Here is a 21944-nt window from a genome sequence, read left to right as displayed (position 1 = left end):
CCCCTAGACTGAGTAACCCACCAAGGCAATCAACAATAAGTTATTCTAAACTATTGACAGTCATATAATAAAGTTACTTTGACCAATGATTTTGATGAGTACAGTATGAACACAGATAACTAACAGTTTTCTACATCTCATGCTATCGTGATTCAGAACACCAGTCCTCAGAAAGTAATTATAGTGCTATGCACTGTCTTTCCACCTTTTCTCACATTGATGAAACTGCTGCCCTCTGGAACGACAAAGCATCTTTTGTATACTAGGGTATATTTTAAATATTGGAAGTCAGCTAGTATATTCTGAAAAGCTTATGCTTCTCTGGTCATTAAAGCCAACATTCCTCAATATTCTGGTCACTTTTCTGAACTAAACATACTTAGATATGGAAGAGACACATATTGGTTTGCTAATAGTCTCTAAATACACACAGCCAAAAGACATCCATGAGGAAATCTTAGTCCTCAAGACCACACTGGATGTTTTGATCACCATTTTCTAGAGAGCCCTGTACTGTGAAATACTATAGCACTCTGTGTTCTTCTTTGGGAATCCTTGGCAAGGGAAGATTAAAGAAAATAGTCAAAATATTTCTAAGTCTTATCTATGCTATCAAAATTACACCAAATTATTATGACCATTGTTTGTTTCTTAGATCCTCATATTCTCAATGCTCATTTTACAACACTTGAAGGTAGATAAAGAAGAATTGCATTAGATTTGTTTCAAAATAACCCAGTTAGTGAGTAGACATAGGGAAGTTTTGGGTTATAGATAAAGACCTAATTGGATTGTAAATTAATTGTCAGACTTGGGTAATGTATTCATTCAGATTTTCTTAACTAACCTGCTCTCTTTAGATTTGTGTTGTGATAGTACGTTCTGTGACAGAAATTAAGTAACAATAATAGAGCACTTAAATCTCACACAGAACCCACAGATGGAAGTGGAAGAGCTGGAAAGGCTTTTCCTTGTGGTCAAGACATTTGCATCTATGACAACAGTTAAAGATGCCACTGCTGAGAAAATCACTCATGGAAACAATATTCCTGGGCAAAATGCTCACTTCAACTGTTGGCCTCATGACCAAGGAGACAATAGGAAGATCATTCTATAACTAGGTAACTACTGATCACATAGTATCCATTAAGGGAGAAAAATTTTAGCAACCAATGTGCAATGTAAAATTCAAAATTATATGTGTGTGTACATATATGTGTGTATACACACACACTTATATTTCATATTTCAAGTTGTATCTTTAAATCCAAAGCTTATGAATTGCAAATCTTTCGAGCTGGGGTGTCAACAAATGCAACAGGTTTCTGTGGAAGCTTTTGACTTTAAGAGGCTTCGCTTTTGACAGATTCCTTAGGTTATGGAAGGCAGCCATCAGACGTCTGTGGAAAAATGAAATGCTGCAAGTCTATTTTTATGCAGCTGGGATCAAGTTACTAAACGGATCAAAAGAAATAATTTCTTTGACGAGGTGGCTGTTGACAACAGTGCCCTAAAAATAAGTGCAAATCTGAGGATACAAAACCTTGTTTCTATCTCAGAGGAAGTAACTATAGATACACTGCCATATACACACTTGCACTCAAGATATATTGCATGCCATTATAAACATTTTTTAATATCTTCCAGCTTAATGTCCCTGTTATTAAGAGGATAGTTTTATGCTACTTCTAAAGTAACTGACACAGCTAGGAACAGGTGTTTCTACCGAGATTTGCTTATAGTGTTAAGAACAGAAACAATGACATCCATTTATCCAACCAAGCTCTTACTTTGAGCCAAATAACATCCAAAATATTTTCTAACATATTTTTATTTGATTTCATTAATAATAAATAATAAAATAACAATTAAATGTTATTTTAAGAACCAGGTATTGATGCCATCATTTTGTAGATAAAACAGCTGATTCTTGGAATTTGAAGTGTAACTTGTAAAGGGTACAGATAGTGTGCCTCACAGGTAAAGTAAGGTATTTGACTTTTAATAAAAATCTTTTTCTAAAGACTTTTTTATTTTTAAGTTATTTATCTGTGGAAATGGTAAGTATATTTGAAAGCAGGTATCATCCAAGGTGAGAAGAGAGTGTCAGATCTCTTGGAACTTGAGTTCCAGGCAGAAATGAACCATAAGATATGGTTGCTGGGAAAGGAATTCAGGCCCTCGACAAGAGCAGTGGACACACCGACTACTGAGCCAACATCTCAGCTTCTTAAATACAAGTCTCTTAGTATCTAAGCTATATACTATGCCTTTGGGTTTAGTAATATATCAACCAGTTCTAACATATAGAGAAAATGTTAATGCACAGAAGTATCTTTTAAAATCTCATCGTATGTGAAAGCAAACTTGACGAGTAAACTGAGATTCTAACAATGAAGAAATCATCTTGAAGACTCCAGAGCTCAAGTGAAAGGAAGTGCTAAGATGGCTAAATAATAGCATGATATTTAGCAATTTTTAAAATCATAGTGTAGAGCCATAGAACAAAAATTAAGTAATGGTACTGTGGGAACCATGACAAATGGTTGATCTAACAGTCCAAGTGATGATGTTTGTAGTGTATTTTTAAGAGAAATCTTTCCTGGCTCTGAGTTGAAATCAAATGCAATCTCCTCATAGCTGTCATAAACAAATGCAACAATACTTCTTTGAAATAAGTTTATTTTGGCTGTAGTGAATAAAATATTCCCTCAATGAATCAGAACCCTCCTCTTTAAAGCACCTGTCAGGTAACACACAGAGGGTGTTGGCTTTAACATGCCTATTTTCAAAATCTTAGGAGAGGTACCAAATGATTAAAAAGAGGATATTTCAAAAGTTAAACTAAGCAACGTTGTTTTAGGAATTCTTAGGTTAGAGAAATATGAAACAAAGAAAATAAATTTTCTGAAAGTAATATAATAGAAAAATTATACTATGTAATTTATATTAGTAAAATATTTAAATGCATGAAACAGTATTGTTGAGGTGGTATGTAAAGATTATTGAACAAGATCATCATTTATTGAATATCTGAGGAAAATATATATACAAATTTAAATTTGAGGTTTTTTATTTTTAACATGAGCAGTGAACCCTGATTCATATCTCTGCTTGCTTGAATGGTATATCTTTTCTCCCATGTCTTTTTGGTTTGGAGACTATAACTTAATTACAATATTTCTCCTTTACATTTCTTCCTTCCAAGCTTCACCTTACATCCCTGCCATCTCTCCTTCAAATTCATGCCCTCTTTCTTTTACTAATTATGATTGCTTGCATATATGTACATACATACATATATGTTCCTAAATATAGCCTGTTTAGTCTATATAATGCTGCCTCTATGTATGATCATTTGGCCTTGGAATATCAATTTGTGTGCTCTTCCCAAGTGAAGGCTTCCTCTTCTGTTCCTAGCTTTTCTCAGTGGCCTGTGAAATTGAACTCTTTAGAAGAATTAAAAAATGATATAAAGACCTAAAACAGTGCGAGAATGTTTCTTGCCATGTAGGTATAAAAAGAGGAAAATAATGTACAATAAATTTTTTTTTACTGGTTTGGATGGTTAGGAATTACTTGTCTTCCTTTGTGTTCTCACTAATTCTAAGTGGTTCTACCAAAACTTGAAGCATACTGGGCTAGCACTGAAAAGGGAACCTTTAGCTGACATGAACCTTTAGCCTTAAAGTGCAGCTGAACCATTAAGGCGCTGTAGATGAATGCATCAAATAATGGTGAAAATAAATCACTGGAATTTGATGTTGGTGTTTTAAAAATAACTTGTTATTGTTGATAGGGTGTGTGTATGCTATTTTAGGATGAGGAAATAGCTTGTTTCACATTTGAGAAGCCCTGGGATAAATCCCTAGTACAACAAAGCAAGCATGGTGTAATCCAAGTCTTTAATCTCAGCATTTAGGAGGAGACAAGAAGTTCAAGGTGAGCCTCCTCAGCTACATAATTTACACAGTTCAATGCTAGCATAGGATAGAGACCCCTTTTTAACAAAACAGCAAGGGGGCCTGGAGAAATGGCTCAGTGGTCACTTGTCTCTCCCACAGAGTCCCTAGGTTTGGTTCCCAGTGTCCACACAGTATCTTACAACTGTCTGTAACTCCAGCTCCAGAGGACCCATTACCCATTTCTAGGCATCCTATGCTCTTTCCTGGCCTCTGTGGTCACTGAGCATACCTGAGGTGACCATACATACATGGGGGTACTCACACGAACAAATGAAATCAAAAATTATTTAAAGTCACAAATACACGTTTTTCTGTGGTTTGTTGTTCCTCAGAAAATTCTAAGTGGAAAAATTTGTTTGTATAAATCAAACTACTTGGGAATGGTTAAAAGAATGAATACACTCACAAGGGAGACATCTAAAATCAACAGTAACCAGATAGGGACTAACCATGTCATTAGGTAGAATTCTGTTCCTTTAGGATGGGAAAGGTAAAACAGCTTCCAATAAAGATGTTTGAGCTAACAACAACAAAGAAAAAAATTAAATATGAACAATACCTTATTACAATTTTTTTGATAGTTAAGGTTCTAGAACAATGAACTGATAATTTGTGCTTTTTTAAAACCTGCAATGCTTATATTTATATGTAAAGTTAAGACAGGCATATCACCAATGTGAACCCCCATTTTTCTAAAGTGACTGAATGAATTAAGGTAGACCTTCAACTGAGGTCTTAGTCCCACCCCAATCTTGCAAGCCCATGTTATGTTCTGCAGCTGATCTGTGAAATTTGCTGTCTCCACACATTTCATGAACTGAAACAAAAGTCACACATTTTTGAAAGGCAAATTTGTGAAGAAAAATATGGCTGAATCTAAATATCTGTGTACTTTCCAAACAAAGACAGTGGGAAGTGGGAAGGTAGACACTGCAGCCAGTTAGGTACTATCTGTCCACAGGAAACAGAAAAGTCAATAGCAATCAGGACAATTTGAACTGTTCTAGTTCAGTGATAGAATCCGTCATCCCTCTGATTATAGGCATCTGATCAGAATGAAGGAATCTTGTCCTAACTGAACATAACTAAGGCTAGGCAACCTAGACACAAAGAGGGAATCATTCAACATGTTATTTGGTACATGGTAAGCTTGATAGGCCACGTAAAGATATTTCCTGGTAAACCTTCTAACTAAACCAACAGAGGTCCAATTTAGTAAACTTATTTGCCTACCTTTCTATTTTTCTTTCCTTCTTCCTTCTTTCCTTCTTCCCTCCCTTCCTTTTCTTTCATTTCTTTTTTTTTCTATCTTACACTGTGAATATGTTTTATTGCCATTGGTTAATAAAGAAGCTGCTTTCAACCAATGGCTTAACAGAATAAAGTCAGGCTAAAAGAGAAATACAGAGAGACTAGGTGGAGTCAGAGAGAAGCCATGTAGACACCACCAGAGATAGATGTGTTACAACTTTGCCAGTAGGCCACAACCTTGTGGTGATGCACAGATTAATGGAAATGGGTTAGTTTAGGATATGACAATTAGCTAGAAATATACTTAAGCTCTTGGTCAAACAGTACTGCAAATAATACAGTTTCTGTGTGATTATTTTGAGTTAGGTGGTAGGGAACTGAGCTAGAGGCCTCTGCCAACACTTTATTCTTTACTAGGGACTTGCACAGGCACATACATATACACACCTATGTATGTATGTACATATGTATATTCATAATAACTTTAAAAGAATTTTCTGTTAGTAACTGCTAGTATTCATTGATATGATTTAGGAAAATATAACAGTAAGTATATGCTGCCTATTTCTAATTTCAAAAATAAATTAGATTATTCTAACAAGTAATTATCAACTTGAAATTCATGAAAATAAAACCTCAAGTGATTACTGACCAATGCAAATACTATATGACCAATAACCCAACTTCAATTTTATTTAGGTACTGGGCCGTGGTAGCACACGCCTTTAATTGCAGCACTCGGGAGGCAGAGGCAGGTGGATCTCTGTGAGTTCAAGGCCAGCCTGGTCTAAAAAGAAAGTTCCAGGACAGCCAGAGCTGTTACACAAAGGAACCCTGTCTCAAAAAACAAAACATTTTTATTTAGGTAAAGTAACCTTAATTTCACACCCTTCCAGAATTTTCCCTCACATAATTCTAAAATAAATTGTGGAATAATTTGTTTAATGTAAATGTTCTCAGAGATATCAATAAGCTTGTCATTGTTCATTGGTGCACACCCAGCACTTAACAGAATAGCTGTCATGTAGAAGACAGGCAATAAACATTTAAGTGAAGGAATGGCTGTGTTGACTATAATGTGTTTAGAGTAGAGCAAGAAGTGGGGAAGAGACAGAAACCAAAAACTATAGAAAAGAAAGAAGACAAGAGCATAATTCAGAGGTGGGACACAGAAGAGAACACAGACACAACTGGATTGTCACGATGATATTCACATTGTTTGACCCTTTGTTTCAGACACAGAGTAACCAGGCCAAATCCCTGAGCACTCCACATGCTTTCTGCCTCTCCTTGACCACCTGTTTGCCTCAGAAAGCTTGCACAGACTGTCTAGAAAGTAGATGGAAAATGAGCAATAGAGCTACCAGGGAGGGAGTTGAAGACTGAAAAAGACAAATCTATGGCATGCAAGCCCACAGTCGAAGATTTTCCACCTCCCGGAGAGTCAGTCTAGCTTGCAGGTAGAGTATTGACTGCTAGGCAGAACTCCATGGCTATAAAACAGACCACTGAGCTAGGCAATAAAAGAGAGAGAGGGAGAGGAAATAAGAGGTCTAATGTCTTGTTTATGTCCCCTTTATGACTTCTTTGAGATGCTCTGCAGTCCCACAGCTGGCTCTAGTTCATATACTTTTCTGATTAAGGCAATACATAGCAAAGAAATCTAATATTAATGTGCAATTTAGAAAAAAATAAAGGTATCTAGAAATCTAAGGAAATTTCCCGAACAGAGTACTTCAATAATAACAGAATATAATTTGTTTAAATCTTTTAGAAATAAATCATTTGTTATAAGTCCCTAAATCATGTATAACTCATTTAAAATACCTAACTCCATCATATTGTGTTTAGTGACACCATGTTTGTTTATAGCCTAACCCTTTGAGAAAAAGATTATATTCCCAGTGAATAGAAACAAGTTTCATTATAGCAATCCTAATTACAATTTATAAAATCTTTACATGAAAAATTCAAATGGCTAGTATCAAATCATAAGATATTACTTTAATACACAATTTATTCATGTGTATGTGTGTTTTTCTGTGTTATGGTATGTGTACCAGATATATGCAGGAGTATCCACAGAGGCCAAAAGCAGGCATCAGATAACATGAGTTGGAGTTGTAGGCCATTGTCACCCGATGTGGCTGCTGGGAACTGAACCCAAGCCTTCTCCAAGCAAAGCAAGAGCTCTTAAGCATTTAGCGGTCTTTCCAGCACCATGAAACATATACATAAAATGAAGCGTAAAGTTTGACTGATTAAATGGATCTAAAAATATAAGACATTGAAAAATGGTTTTCATTAAGAACTTAACCACTCTCTTTAATTTGAAAATTGGTTTTATGATTTTAATTTTAATATTGTGAAACTGAGAGATCCTACAAATTACATGGTAGTCAAAATTTTCCTCAAGAATCTAAGGCTTTGCATTGTTAGGAAAGGCCTATAATGCATTTTTATTTCCTTTTTTTCACTAATGATATTACAGAACATTTCATGACCATCTCACATGTCAAAATGGTCCTATGGTTTGGGTTCAACAGCTACAAATAAGCAGTTGTTTGGGAAATGGCTTGACATTAGTGGCTCAAATCTTTAGATTTATGTTGCTAATAATACCACAGTGTTTAAGGGAAGGAATTTGGAAGACAAAGATAATTATAATTTGGATCCAGCCATTTATTATAAGACTGATACTGTTTTCTCATCCATAAAGTACCAGTCCCTAGGGATTGTGTGAGGACTGAATAATGTGCCTTGAGCAAGAAGCCCAGTACATAATGTGTACTCAATAGACGGGAGCAATTTATCACTATCAAAATGATTGTTAGTATTAATAATAAAAGCCACCCATTAAAGAGGAATATTGTTACCATCACAAGGCTTGCTGTGTATTCCAGTTCTAAGAAAGACTATTTTGTACCTCTCTCTTCTCTGAATTTCTACTTTTGACATACTACTGTTACTGATACATAGTTTTGTTGTAAGCTCAATATGCATAACTTATTACAATAGTGTTCTAAAGACTATAGCCAGAATCAATCCCTCTCTTATCCTGACCACCATCAGACTTTGTACTTGCTGCTTCACGGCAATAATATTATATACTGTGGTGAATTATTTATATCTTACTTGACTCCCTAGATGCTATGCTTTCATGGATAAATCTCAGTTTGTATTCTTACCAGATAGCATGCTACTGATACATAATACATGTTTTCTCAGGGTTGAATGAAGATGCCTAACATCAAAATATTCATTTTGAAAAGACAATATACATATTAAAATAATGTACAGACCAAGATAAAGTTGCATGTCTTTCCAAAAAAGAAAATTGGCACTGCTATTATTAATTTACACATGATGTAATTTTCTATCATTGTGCCAGTATTCTGGCTTGTTTAATGTGGTGTGCATGAAGGGGTGGGTTTCAGGAGTGGGAGGAGAAGATGCTCAAAGTATGAATTATCACACAATAGCCAGGGGAAATAGTTTAATGGTTTAGTCACTTACTGGACTTAGAATACTCCATTCTTGCTAGTTTTACAAAGAAATTCACAACTAGAAAATGGAATCTGGAGAGAAAGGTGACTGGAGCTTTAGGTTACAGGTAGGGTTTAGAGTGTTCTGAGTGGCATCCAACAAAACCATGACCAGCAGAAGATGTTTATTTTAGCATAAGGTAAGGATGCCATAGTTAACCTACTGGTTGAGCCAGCCATATTAACTTTATTCGTTAACAGCAAATATGCTCCAATATGTCACCTATCAAAGAGCTCTCCATGGTGTAGATTTAACCTTAAAAAAAAAATAGGGTTTCAGTCATGGAACTCTGTTGGTAGAGACTGCTCGTTCATTCCCAGCTGCCCACACATGCGAATAATCACACTGAAACTATATTAATTAAATCACAGCTTGGCCTATTAGCTCAGGCTTCTTATTAACTAACTCATACATCTTAAATAAACCCATTCCTATTATTTTGTATTTTACCACAAGATTAGCGGTTTACTGGTAAGATTCTGGTGATTCTGTCTCCTTCTGCAGCTATATGGCATCTCTCTGACACCACCCTTTTTTCTCCTCTTTCTCTGCTAGGAATTTCCTTCTTGCTCTATTCTGCACTGTCATAGACACAAGCAGTTTCTTTATTCATTAAGCAATAAAAGCAACACATATACAGAAGGACTTCCCACACGAGAACTCCTACACAGAGCAGGCTGGCCTCAAAGTCAGAGAGATTCACCAGCCTCTGTTTCCTGAGTGCTGTTATCAAAGCTGTGTGCCACGATACGTGGACAGGTTTAGACATTTTAAGAACTAGATCCACAGATATGCCCAAAAGAAATAACATGAGCCAGACGGTGATGGCACACACCTTTAACTCTAGCACTCAGGAGGCAGAGGCAAGCAGATCTCTGAGTTCAAGGCCAGCTTGGTCTACAGAGTAAAATCCAGGAAAACCAGGGCTACAGTCTCAAAAAAAAAAAAAAAAAAAAAAAAGAAAGAAAGAAAGAAAGAAAAGAAAAAAGTAAAAGAAAGAAAGAAAAGAAAAGTGATTTGAGGTGCAAGATCCTTTATATTCCAGAGAGGATTACTATAGGCAAGGAAAAGAAGTTGTCATTCCTCTGCCTACCAGGATTGGGTCACTAAAAGAAGCTAAAAATGAGGTATTTCAAGGCCCAGAATAACCATGGAGTGAAAACATGGTATAGTTTAAACTCCAAGCAGGCAACAGTGGAAGCCAATTCAGTGCGCCTGTACTATCATGAAGGGGATTCATGTCCCCTTATTGTTTGAGAAGAACTAGCCTGGTTCAGAGAAGCTTGGGCTCATCTCACCAGAACCAAGTTCTGAAAATGACATGATAAACTGGCGGCGTGGCTAGGGATAGAGTACTTCCCTACCATAAGCAAAGCCTCAGGCACTGTCCCTACCACAACATAAAGGGATTAGAGAGAGAGAGAAAGAGAGAGAGAGAGAGAGGGAGAGAGAGAGAGAGAGAGAGAGAGAGCTGAAACAAATGAAGATTTAAATGGCCAGGGGTGGCAGTGCATTCTTGTAAGGCAGTGGTTGGGAGGGCTCACTAAGATGAATCAGGAGTCTGAGAACCACTTAGCATGCATTGCAAGGCTCAGGCCAGTCTGGACTACACAGTGTGATTCTATCTCAAAACCCAAACAAACCCAGGAGTCCCTGTAGCTCTCCCTACATTTCAGTGAGCATCAGCAGCAGTCATCATTAGTGTGCAATGCCACTACACAGCAGGATCCTGCTAGATTAATGGATTGTTACTCCGTACTTTTCCCATTGGATAAACACTATGATTTTAATTTCCAAATAAAAACAAGTTTATAGTGATATTAGGGCATCAGGCAAAGTATGGCATCAAATTAGTATTGATAGTTTTTTTTTTTTCAAAGTATATTAAGAATACTGTAGATGATAAATTTTCTCCGGGTTCATGGAGATATTAATGCTAGTAGTATACAACAAAAAAAGTGAAGAGGCTTGTTGAAATAGGAGCGGCGGGGCTGCGTCCCTGGCACCAGGCCGCCCGCATGGCTAGCTTATACCCAGAAATAATTACACGGAAACTGTATTCTTTCAAACACTGCCTGGCCCGGATAGTTCCAGTTCCTTATGGCTAGCTCTTACATATTGTTCTAACCCATTTCTAATATTCTGTGTAGCCCACGAGCTGGCTTACCAGGGAGGATCTTAACCTGCGTCTGTCTGGAGCGGGAGAACCATGGCGACTCCTCACACAGCTTCTTTTTCCCAGCATTCTCCTCTGTCTACTCCGCCTACCTAATTTTCTATCCAATAAAATGGGCCAAGGCAGTTTCTTTATTAATAAGAAATCACTCCCACATCATTTCCCCTTTTTCTGTTTAAACAAAAAAGAAAGGCTTTAACTTTAACATAGTAAAATTACATATAACAAAACAGTTATCAAGTAAGAATTACAGTTACAATATTTATATCTATTTTATCTCTTATCATAACTAAGGAAAACTATAACTAACCATTCTTCAACTCCATCAAAGACTCCAGAAGGATATAATATTACCTATCAAACAAGAAATAAGAAAACTCTAGAAATGACAGAGACATCTCGCTGCCTGGACAGTCACCCAAAGTTCCTCTGTACCGTTGGGGCATCCATCTTCGGCCTACAGGCCCATAGTATCCAGCAGACATTCTCATCAAGCAAGAAATTCCAAAGACAGTTCAGTCACTTTTTGCTGTGTCCTGCAGAATGTCTCACAGACTCTTTCATGAAGCAGGAACCCCAAAAGGTCATCTCACCTTTAGGCAAGTTCAGCAGTCCTCTCTCTGCGGGTTCTCTGTGTCCAGTTTATGCAACAGTCCAGGCAAGAGCAGTTTCTTGCCCAAATGGCTATCAAACTCCATAAGGATTCTCTTCGATGCCCATCTTCCTCTTGAAATAGATTGGTGCTGCCAGGAGCAAATGTGTCTCATTGTCATGAAAAACCCTAAGTTATTAAAATATCTTAAATGCCATATTCTGCAGCCTTTGAAAGATATGAAGAATGCCTATCTAACTAAAATATCTCTCTATATATCTAGAAAATCTAACTAACATGACTACAAGCTTAAGTATTAGCGATGATTATCCATTAACAACCTATATTTCCTAATTATACATTACATTTTTAAATGAACTACACAATCACAATACCTTAATCAAGATCAAAAATACATATACATATAACAAAATTGACCATAAAATCCATACCAATGCAAATTATTCATATCTACATCATATCCCCCTTTAAATGTAAAAGAATATTTATAAACAATATTTGGGAACATGGGCGTAGTTTTTCTCTCCAAACTGCTTCCTGCTGAATAGGGGCGTCGTTAATTAGGTCTTTCATGGTATAACCTGTGTGCTAGTTTCATCTCAGTTGGCAGTTGAGCGAAGCAATTTTGTCTACTCCGCCTACCTAATTTTCTATCCAATAAAATGGGCCAAGGCAGTTTCTTTATTAATAAGAAATCACTCCCACATCAGAGGCTTCCTTTCTTTAAAAGTATCAAGAACCATGCCTGTCATCACAGCTGAATGGATAAAGCCACACTTATGGTGCAAGAATAGAGATCTGAGTTCCATCCCCAGTACCCACACAAAGAGCTGACATGGCCACATATGCCTGTGGCCCCAGCACTGAGGGACAGAGGCAGAAAGACCCCTAGAGACTATCTGAGACAGCGTGCTTTTGGTTCAGTGAAAGACCCGGCTTGTTTCAAAGACATAAGGCACAGAGACAAAGAGGAGAACTCCAGTGTCCTCTGGCCTCCAAATGTACATGCATCCTCATACTCAAATAACACATACACACACACACACACACACACATATAATTTTTTTTCAAAAATTATCAGGAAATAAAGAGAAAACATTGTCCTGGGCACCATTTTTCTTTAATTTTCTGATGTTTAGTAACAACATGCAGCATGCCAGATCTGAACTAGCCTATCAGGTTTCACCTCCAGGACTGACACTTTCTTCTGTCAGAAGAGATTTATCATGAATGCCAAAATGTGCTCAGGCACCTTCGGTACCCCATGGGCAGACCACTTCTGCTACAACTATGATGGGAAATGACCAAAGGGTCAGAGGACAGGCTCACTATGGAAGTCAGATATTTATCTTTCCTTTGGTAAAACGTCATGGATTTTTACCCGCAATGTTACAAAGACAAGACTGCCCTAGAAGCCTTCCTGCTGCTTCACAAGCTTTCTCAGGCTGCTTTCCTCATCACTTCTTTTCCCCCTCTTCAGGATCCTTCACTAATTTGCATTTCCTGGATTTTCCTTACAGCTGTCTCTTTGATGATGTATTTCTTAGCCATGACTAACTAAGTGGGTGGGAAGTGTTTATTTTCCCTTCAATATTATTTTGGTCAGAGACATTTAGGCTGCTGAATATGAACAGATATTTGCTAAAACCTTTGAGCCCCAAATTAGGTCTTCTTCATCCTCTACTGTCAGGATTTCCATACATTGGCCACGCCCCTCCCCCCCCACAACAATCCTGCTCAGAGACAGTACACTGACAGATAAAAGTGGGTTAAGAATAGAAGAGACAGCTAGGCAATAGTGGCTCATGCCTTTAATCTCAGCAGAGGCAGGCAGATCTCAGTTGAGTTTGAGGCCAACTTGGTCTACTAAGCAAGTCCCAGCAGCCAGGGGCCAGGAAAACACAGAGAAACCCTGTCTTGAAACAAAACAAAAGAATGAAAGAAATAGCTCCTGATGTTCGCTAAAAATAATTCATCCTATACATTGGACAAACGCTCTGCTCTGGGTCTTGCTTTACCTGCCAAATGAATTCTGGAATAGAGTGAGCTCATTGAATTCTTTCAGCTCTAGCAATTTCTGGGGGTGTAATCGCCACTGATCACATATACCCCTGACACCCTTCCCTATCACTGGGGAACACACTACAAGGGAGACTGCTGGAGAGCTGGCAGCTAATCTCCCATCCTTCCTCTTGTCTTGTACCTGCCTAGAAGGGATGACCTTTGTCAGACGCTGATTATGTGAAGAGAAGCGAGAAATAAATTTAGTCTCCCAAACTCTACTACAGACAATGTGATAGGTCGGTGTTCCATGACCTCTTTAGCCTCAGAATACGGATTTCTGTAAGTGAGGCAAAGCATGGGGAGGAAAAAGTCAGTGCTTTCCTACCTACTGACCTGGAGTAAAATTGGGTTGGCTTAAAAAATACATCTTCTCCTTAATATATTGCTCAGAGACCTGCTTCCTACTGAATTCTTCTGGGCTATGGATTCCCAAATGATCACAGAAACTCTCCAAATACACCGCAGACCTAGAAATGCAATAGGGTCAGCTTGTCATGTAAACATTTCCTTCAACTTCATGACTTCTACACCCTCATACTCTTTCCTAATCCTGTTCAGAACGTTACTTTTGGAGCTGTCTGCCACTTTGTCTGGCGACACTCTTTCTCCACCCACGCACATGGCTTGTTCCCTTTGATCACCCAGGTCCATCACAGCTTTTCCTTCACCCACTCAGCTCCTGGCAATTTCTGCATCAATGTCCCTTAAACTTGGAAGAGCCTTCTGATCAATATGTTTCAAACTACTGTCTAACTTCTAAAAGAAATGAAATTCCTTAAGCTCCATTTGTATCAAGAGACCAATTTCAATGTTCACTCCCTTAAATACTTTAAAATGGGCTATAATCTGGCTGTTCGGTATCCATGGATCCGTAAAGACCCATGTGTCTCAAAGTTGATTGATCTCTTGGCAGGAACTTTAGAAGGTGAAACTTCGAGGGGAGCAGGTATCTTAGACCAGTGGGTCTTACCCTTTCCGTGATGCTGAAGACCTCAGTTTAACTTCCCAGCTGTGGGGTCATGCCTTTTCTAGACCATGCTTCCTTAACTGCAGCCTATTCTTCAACACTTGAGTAAAGTAACAGTTGTATTCCATTGACCAGTTTAGATCCTGTCCACAAAGTTAACAGTTTGCTTCCCTCCTACATTATTACATCTTTGTATGTCACACCCCAATACATTAAAAATTCTGGAGACTACAGTATAGTTCATTCACTGAAATGACTTCCTTCACACAGTACTGTCAGACAGCATTTGAAAGCGGCAAATCCCAGAAGCCTTAGTGTGTTCCACATCCAGTTAACAGAACTCATATATCTGCTACTGGGGAATATTGATGTAGGTGGCTTCCCCTGACCCCCGAATCAGCAATGTTAGAGGGCCAGCCAGGTGTGGCAGTGTGCCACTTTGTGACTTCTTTTCTGAGTTGCACATTGTCACTACTTTGATTTCTGTCACAGCCAGTTCCCTTTCAGGAAAGTTTTCCTGTTTTTATTTCCCACTATATAGGAGGGTTGCTCTCACACCTCCATCACCCACCTGTCTCACTTAGAATACCAATCAATATTAACATGCATCTCCCACATAGTTTCATCATTTTATCAATGGCTTTCATACAAAATAATGAAGACCTGATACTTAGATTTATAAATATGATGTCAAGATAAAAAGTTAACCTTAATAAAATTTAATTTTAAAATTTCCATGACAAAAATATTATTAAATATCTATAATTGAATATATTTGTGTGTGTATATATATATATGCAAAACTGATATTCTTTAACAATTCTGACACATAAGATGGTTGCTAAGAGGTCACATACAGCATGCCTAGGCTAGGGGAAGGGAGTGGAGCAAGTTTCCACCATGGAAATTCACAAATTGTGTATTCCTGAAATTTACATTTATATCCTTGAACCAGGACTGATTGGGCAACTGAAACTACAAGAAGCAACTGTGGACCAAATGTGGATTACTACAAATGAGTGTACACAAATGCCTCTATGTGTATTACTTCTGTACTTTACAATTAAAATTTAGTCATGGTGTAGTGCTTTGATAGGAGAAGTACATTTTTTTAAAGTCCCTTATTAAAATTAATTTTTCCAAAACATTAAAGCTGCTAACTACTCCAAACTGGTCATTGCTAGCAAAATAATATTTTAAAGAGAAAGATTAAATTTTTTCTGAACTTAAGATTTAATGATCAAATCTACAGACACAAAATATTAAAATTTTTATTTAGTAGTAACATACTTGCAAAATGAATTACACTATTTTAATTTATGGTTATCTCAACATAAGCCAATCATGAGCTTCAGCAACCAAAAAGGTTAGTTTATTAAGTGGTTATTTGTGCTAAATTGACTCTTCCAGCAGAGGCAATAGGGATATTCTCCTTCTCAGTGCACCAAGGATGGATGAGCACTACCCAGAGTAAGACTATGCATTAATAAGATTAGCATACACAAGTATGACCAACTATTGGAGCTTTTTAAATTAGGGATGACAGCAGAAGGTGAGGGTGATAAGAATAGTTCAGCTCTTTCTGACTCCAACTTGCTATGGAAACAGGAACAACAGTTGTTTCCCGTGGACACCCATTTTGCAGTGAGCTGGGGGAATCAGTGTACCAGGGGGAATCCTGGAATCAAGAGGTGGCTATGGGTCAGGAACTTGTCCTCCAGGTGAACGCCACTTTTTCATCTATTTCCATTTAATGCTAAGCCACCAGGGACTGTGAAGAGTTGGCTGTTTTAAATACACACCTATTTCTATACCCCTCACAACATTATATTATAGATATCCTTTTTCACTTGTAGTTAGCAAAATCAAGGCTTAGTGATTTACTAGCTAGTACCTAAAGTTTTTTTTTTCCAATTGATCAATTATATCTACTGTAAGTTGTGACTCTAGTCAAATAGGTCTGAATTCATTCCAAGGTCCCTACATTTTTCATGTAATACCTCTATTATCCATGAATTTATAGATTACTCGGTTGTTAATGAAACAAGATATTTTACATAAGGAATATGAAAAAGACATGCAAGGATGGAGAAATAAATAGTTCCTTAGGATTAATACTGTTTGCTAGGCATTTTTCAAATATTTTTAAAGCCCTTTTGTGACTTCAGTCAGTGTTGAGGGAAAATAACTTGGCAATAAAACAATCTTGTTTGAAAGAGAAAAAATCTATTTCTAATTCATTGTTAACACTTGAATGTTTTCCCTTCTTCAAGGGACATTGTTCCTGGTGTGCTCAGGGGCCAACCACTGAGCAGAAAGGTGAATAGACACAATAGTGGTCAGGTTCACATGTCTCTTGAACAATATAAAGTACAGGCTGTCTATATATATTTAACATTTGCATTTTCTATTTACTCAAACCTACATAAGAACTTCTGCCAAGAAAGGAGAAATGAATGCCAAGTTGAGTTCTAGTCAGTTAGTTTTCTAAAGTCAAAAATGATAAGAACAGTATGAAGAAATAATTGACAGTTGAAGTCCATGGTCTTATTAAGTCTCTCTTCAGGGAGTCTGATTTTTTTTTTCTTAACAACATTAGAAAATGGTTCTGTTAAATTTTAAGATCGTTTTAAACATGTGATCACTTTGAAACAATGAGCACTGTCATGAACTTCCAATAGCTTCTGAATTAAAAAATGAATACCATTTCTTCATAACATTTTATAAAACACTCACTATGGTTACCAAATATCAAATCCCTAGGGCCCTAGGTAATGTACCATGAGTCCTAAAAGCAAGAAGGACCTAAAGCTGATTAGATAGTTAATCACATTAAATTTCTTAATTGATCTCATGGAAATTAATACAAGAGTACACATGTTTCACCTGTTTTCAGATTTTTTTTCTGCTTCCTTCCTTTAAGATCAAATACTATTGCTGCTTTAGGCATTTTAGAGATGAACCATCTATAATGGGGTAAACACAAATTGATTTGATTTGAATGGAGCCTCATGTTGCTATGTGCTGCTAGCCTGCCTGCAACCCTGCTAACAGTAGAATTGATCATGAGAACATAGTGCTGCTAACGTATTGGATCCAATGAAGGATGCATATTTATAATAAAAAGATAAATGTGCCTGGTTGTTGACAGAAGTTTCTGTCCCATCTGGTCCCACAGCCTTTCAGTTCCAAAGAAACACACAGAGGCCTACATTAGTTACAACTGGTTGGCCTATTAGCCCAGGCTTCTTATTAATTCTTATAACTTACATTAACCCATAATTCCTGTCTGTGTTAGCCACATAGCTCAGTACCTTTTATCAGCAAGGCATTCTCATCTTGCTTCCTCTGTGTCTGGGTGACAACTGCAGACTGAGTCTTTCCTCTTCCCAGAATTCTCCTATTCTGGTCGCCCTCCCTGCCTACACTTCATGCTTGGTTGCCCTACCTGTTCTTCCTGCATGGCTACTGGCCAGTGTTTTATTAAATCAACACAAGTAACAAATCTTTCCAGGGTACAAGACCATTGTCCTACAGCACCTGATGCTTACAGTTACTCACACACTCTTATTTCTTGGATGTCACAGCAAAAAAAAAAAGTTCCTTGGAGCCTAAAAACTAGTAATGAGCTTCTCAACCTCCAGAAATGTGAGACAAGGGTCTCCTCTTTATTAATTACCCTTATTAATTACCCAGAATTCATTGTCATAGTATGACAACATAATACTGACTAAGAAATTCTTTTTAATCACATCTCACATAACACAGTGAGGTTAAAGAAAGACTTTTGAGTAAGAAAACTGTACCCGAGTTGTCACTTCAATTATTTAAAATGGACATTAACATATCTATACTTGTATATTAAGTATAATGCATGTATATTTGTAATTGTAGTTGCTGTCAAATGTGACTCTGCTTTTGATCTCTTTGATCGTGATATAGAGATTCCTATTTCCTAGGGGATCTTCTTCAGTTCTATCAACATCAGAACCTGGTGCACATGTATTGGCTCTTTCACAGCTACTCAGCACATTAAGTCATGTTGTAATTCATCTTTATTACACAATATACAAACTGAGGTTTGTCTTTCTTGCATCCTGTTATTGAAAATGTCTTGAAGAAATGCTCCCATCAGGGAGTTGGAAACAACTCTGAAATCTGGCTTCTAGCAGAAGTGGATTCTCTAAGGAGAGAGTTGATGTGGAATTATAACTTATGTTCCTACTCCATCGTATTATATTGAAATGTAGGGTGTTTGCTGAAACTTATCCTCATAGTCTAACAATGGCAGGGCATTTTTTTTTTTCTTATCATGGTTCAAAGACACCTTGCAGATATTGTTTTATTCTTCCATTTATGTGACAACCTTTTATTGGATATTTCCCCCCTCAATATAATTTCTTTGATAAATTTGATGATTAGATGATTACAACAGAAAATAACTCCAAAAACTGGTTGCTTCTTTTGAGATGTTTACAATCTGGTTATTTATGTGGTCAGCAAATTAACCAAAAGAAAACACATCTTGGCGGCTTTAGGAATATGTCTATCAGCAGCACAGATGACCAAATAGACATGGGAGGCATGCCACAAGTCCCTTATTTGATGTCACGAAGCCACATGGGGACTGATAGAAGGTTCGAGGGAAGCACCATGATTCCCTGGCGATGTACAGATAGCCCCGGGAATTTGCATAAATGTACAAGCACTCAGTGTTCCTGCTTTTCAGTAACTGTAGTCGTAAAATGTGGAAAATGACAGCATTTAGTCAGACAACAATCCTTACCCTCGTCACTAGAGCAAATTGAGAAGTCCAGAGACAGAATTCACCAGAGTACTAATTATTTTTAATCCTAATCAATGAAAGTAGGTAAAGACAGCAAAAAATAGAAATGTGTTATGACCTACTGAGTAAATCTCTTGATCATATCTGAATATATGAATTTGTAACACGGACCCCACCCCCATTTTCCCATTAGTTACTCCCGACTGGCTGCTGAAATATTGAATTCAGTAGAATCTTCTCAGAGATTTTGTTTTTGGCTTCCCCTACTTTGTGTAATTCAGAAATCAGTTGTCAATTTGCTGCCAATGCCCACCTCCCCTTCACTTTTCAACTGACTTCATTAAGCAGGTGCCTTTTGAATACCTTTGCCAATGTATCCGTGCACTCAAGGAGACACACAGGAATGTAACAGTGCTCTGTGAATGCTGTGCAAAGTAGATGTGGGGGTAGCTGCCACTCCAGGGCAGCTCCTCAGGCTGAAATTCGGGTTTCAATTCAGCACTGTGCACTCTACTTCTCATGCTATGGTGTCCATTTCTTTTCTTGAAAAAGGCAAATTGACAAACAAAAATTTAAGGTTGTTACAAAAGCTTATCCTCAAAATTCTTTATATTGAGTCACTCAACTAGTGTTTTTCTTGACATTTTTTTGTATCGCATTACTTTTTAAGTGGACGTACTTTTGACAGAGGAAAAATAAACATACTTTTCATGGACTAACTAGAAATCCCGCGTAAGTCAAGGGTTGAATTATTAAAAGGATCACAGGTAGAGAAATGTAAATTTTTTTAAGCCTGAGAGTGACTGGTTTGTTGCAAGCTGCATATCTCACACATCAATAGATTTTCAACACTTTCTGTACAGGAACCCAAAACTTAGCACACTAGCCATCTATCCTAGTACACTCCTGAATGGTCTCTGCAATAGGCATGCTTTCACACCAGAACAACTCTGGTGACTCTGGCCTCCTGTTACAGCCCACACCGCTGGGTTATCAGCATAAAGTTGTTGGAGGTGAAGTAGGACAGGTAAATACTTAGGGAAGTTGATTTAGATGTCTTAAGGTGGCCATGTTCTCTGAGAGAAAAGAGGCAAAAGAGTTAAGAGGATAAAAGAAAGTGATGGAACCAAGTACTTCAAAAGGAAAGTGGCTCCTTGTGTCGCCGACTGAATATGATGACAGGGTGGGAACAGAGAGCAGCCGAGAGAGCAATAGTCTATTGGTAGCTTGGTTGTAATTAGTCCAAATTATACTAATTTAAAAATAACTCACTTTGAGGTCCTTTGTTTACAAGATACGGCAAGCAGCAAGGAGACCCGGTCCAGGCACCAGGAGAGACATCACTGGGGTGAGTGAGTTTCTGACCGCGGCAACAGCCCGGGACAGGGAACTCAGACACCCCTCCTACACTTCCTGGTCATCCTCAGGGGCTACTCTGCCCGATACCTTCTCTCTTCCTATCCCACCCAGCTTGCATCCACAACCCTCCCCGCCTCTGTCTGACTCCCTTCCCTCTTTGACCACATAACATCTCCCAGCCCAGCCTGTTCGGGCTCTAGGACCGAATCCGAATCGGCAGGGCAAACGGGAGGGTGCTAGCTCCTTTGTCCCCGCTAGCCTGCCTGCAGCGAGCTAGGTAGGTCCTTTGATTACAAGTCACCCAAGCAGCAAGGAGATCCGAACCCCGCACCAGGAGAGACATCAGGCTTGCATCCACAACCCACCCAGAGCGGTCCTGAGGAGTTCCATCTGGACGGTAGTCCATGTTTGGGTGCTGAGGAGTTCCAGCTCAACGGGACGGTCCCTGCTTCTACACTGAAAAGATACACCCAGAGACTCATTCACAGCAAAGTCTGGACCAAGACACCAGGCCTCTCCTGGCTCCATTTGAAGGAGGAGATGGGAAGGCGCCAATGCAAGACTTCCTCCAACAACCTGAAAGGCAACATGACTTCACCAGAATCAAGGGATCCCGAAATAAGAAGAATTGTACACCCTACTCCAGAAGAATTAGAAGAAATCGACTCAAAAGTGAATTATATGAAAATAATAGAAGACCTTAAGCAGGAGGTGAAAAACTGCCATAAACAATTAGAGATTACAAACAAAAAGGTAGAGGAAATGAATAAATCGCTTAAAGATACCCAAGAAAATCAAGAGAAACATGAAAAAGCAATCAGACAGGTACGGGAAGCAGTTCAAGACTTGAAGAATGAAATGGAAGTAATGAAGAAAACACAAACCGAGGGAAGATTGGAGATGGAAAATCTGGGTAAACGAACAGGAACTACAGAGACAAGTACTACCAACAGAATACAAGAGATAGAAGAAAGAATATCAGATACTGAAGATACCATAGAGAAAATAAACACACTGATCAAAGAAAACAGCAAAACCAACAAATTCTCATCACAAAACATTCAGGAAATATGGGACACAATAAAAAGACCAAACCTAAGAATAATTGGAGTAGAAGAAGGAGAAGAGGTGCAACTCAACGGCCCAGAAAATATATTTAATAAAATTATAGAAGAAAACTTTCCCAACCTAAAGAAAGATGTACCTATGAAGGTTCA

At 38.0% G+C, this 21944-nt stretch overlaps 1 protein-coding gene across 1 annotated transcript in view; it reads right to left on the bottom strand.

The window, feature by feature from the left end:
- Positions 1-21944, bottom strand: part of Nrxn1 (neurexin 1) — a 1063094-nt gene that overhangs the window by 453624 nt on the left and 587526 nt on the right. The window lies entirely within an intron of this gene.

The sequence above is a fragment of the Alexandromys fortis genome, unplaced genomic scaffold, assembly GCF_014885135.2.
Source record: "Alexandromys fortis isolate MF-2015 unplaced genomic scaffold, M_Fortis_MF-2015_v1.1 scaffold_42, whole genome shotgun sequence".
NCBI lineage: Eukaryota > Metazoa > Chordata > Mammalia > Rodentia > Cricetidae > Alexandromys > Alexandromys fortis.
The sequence above is the reverse complement of the archived record's forward strand: the minus strand, read 5'-3'. Positions and strand labels throughout refer to the sequence as shown.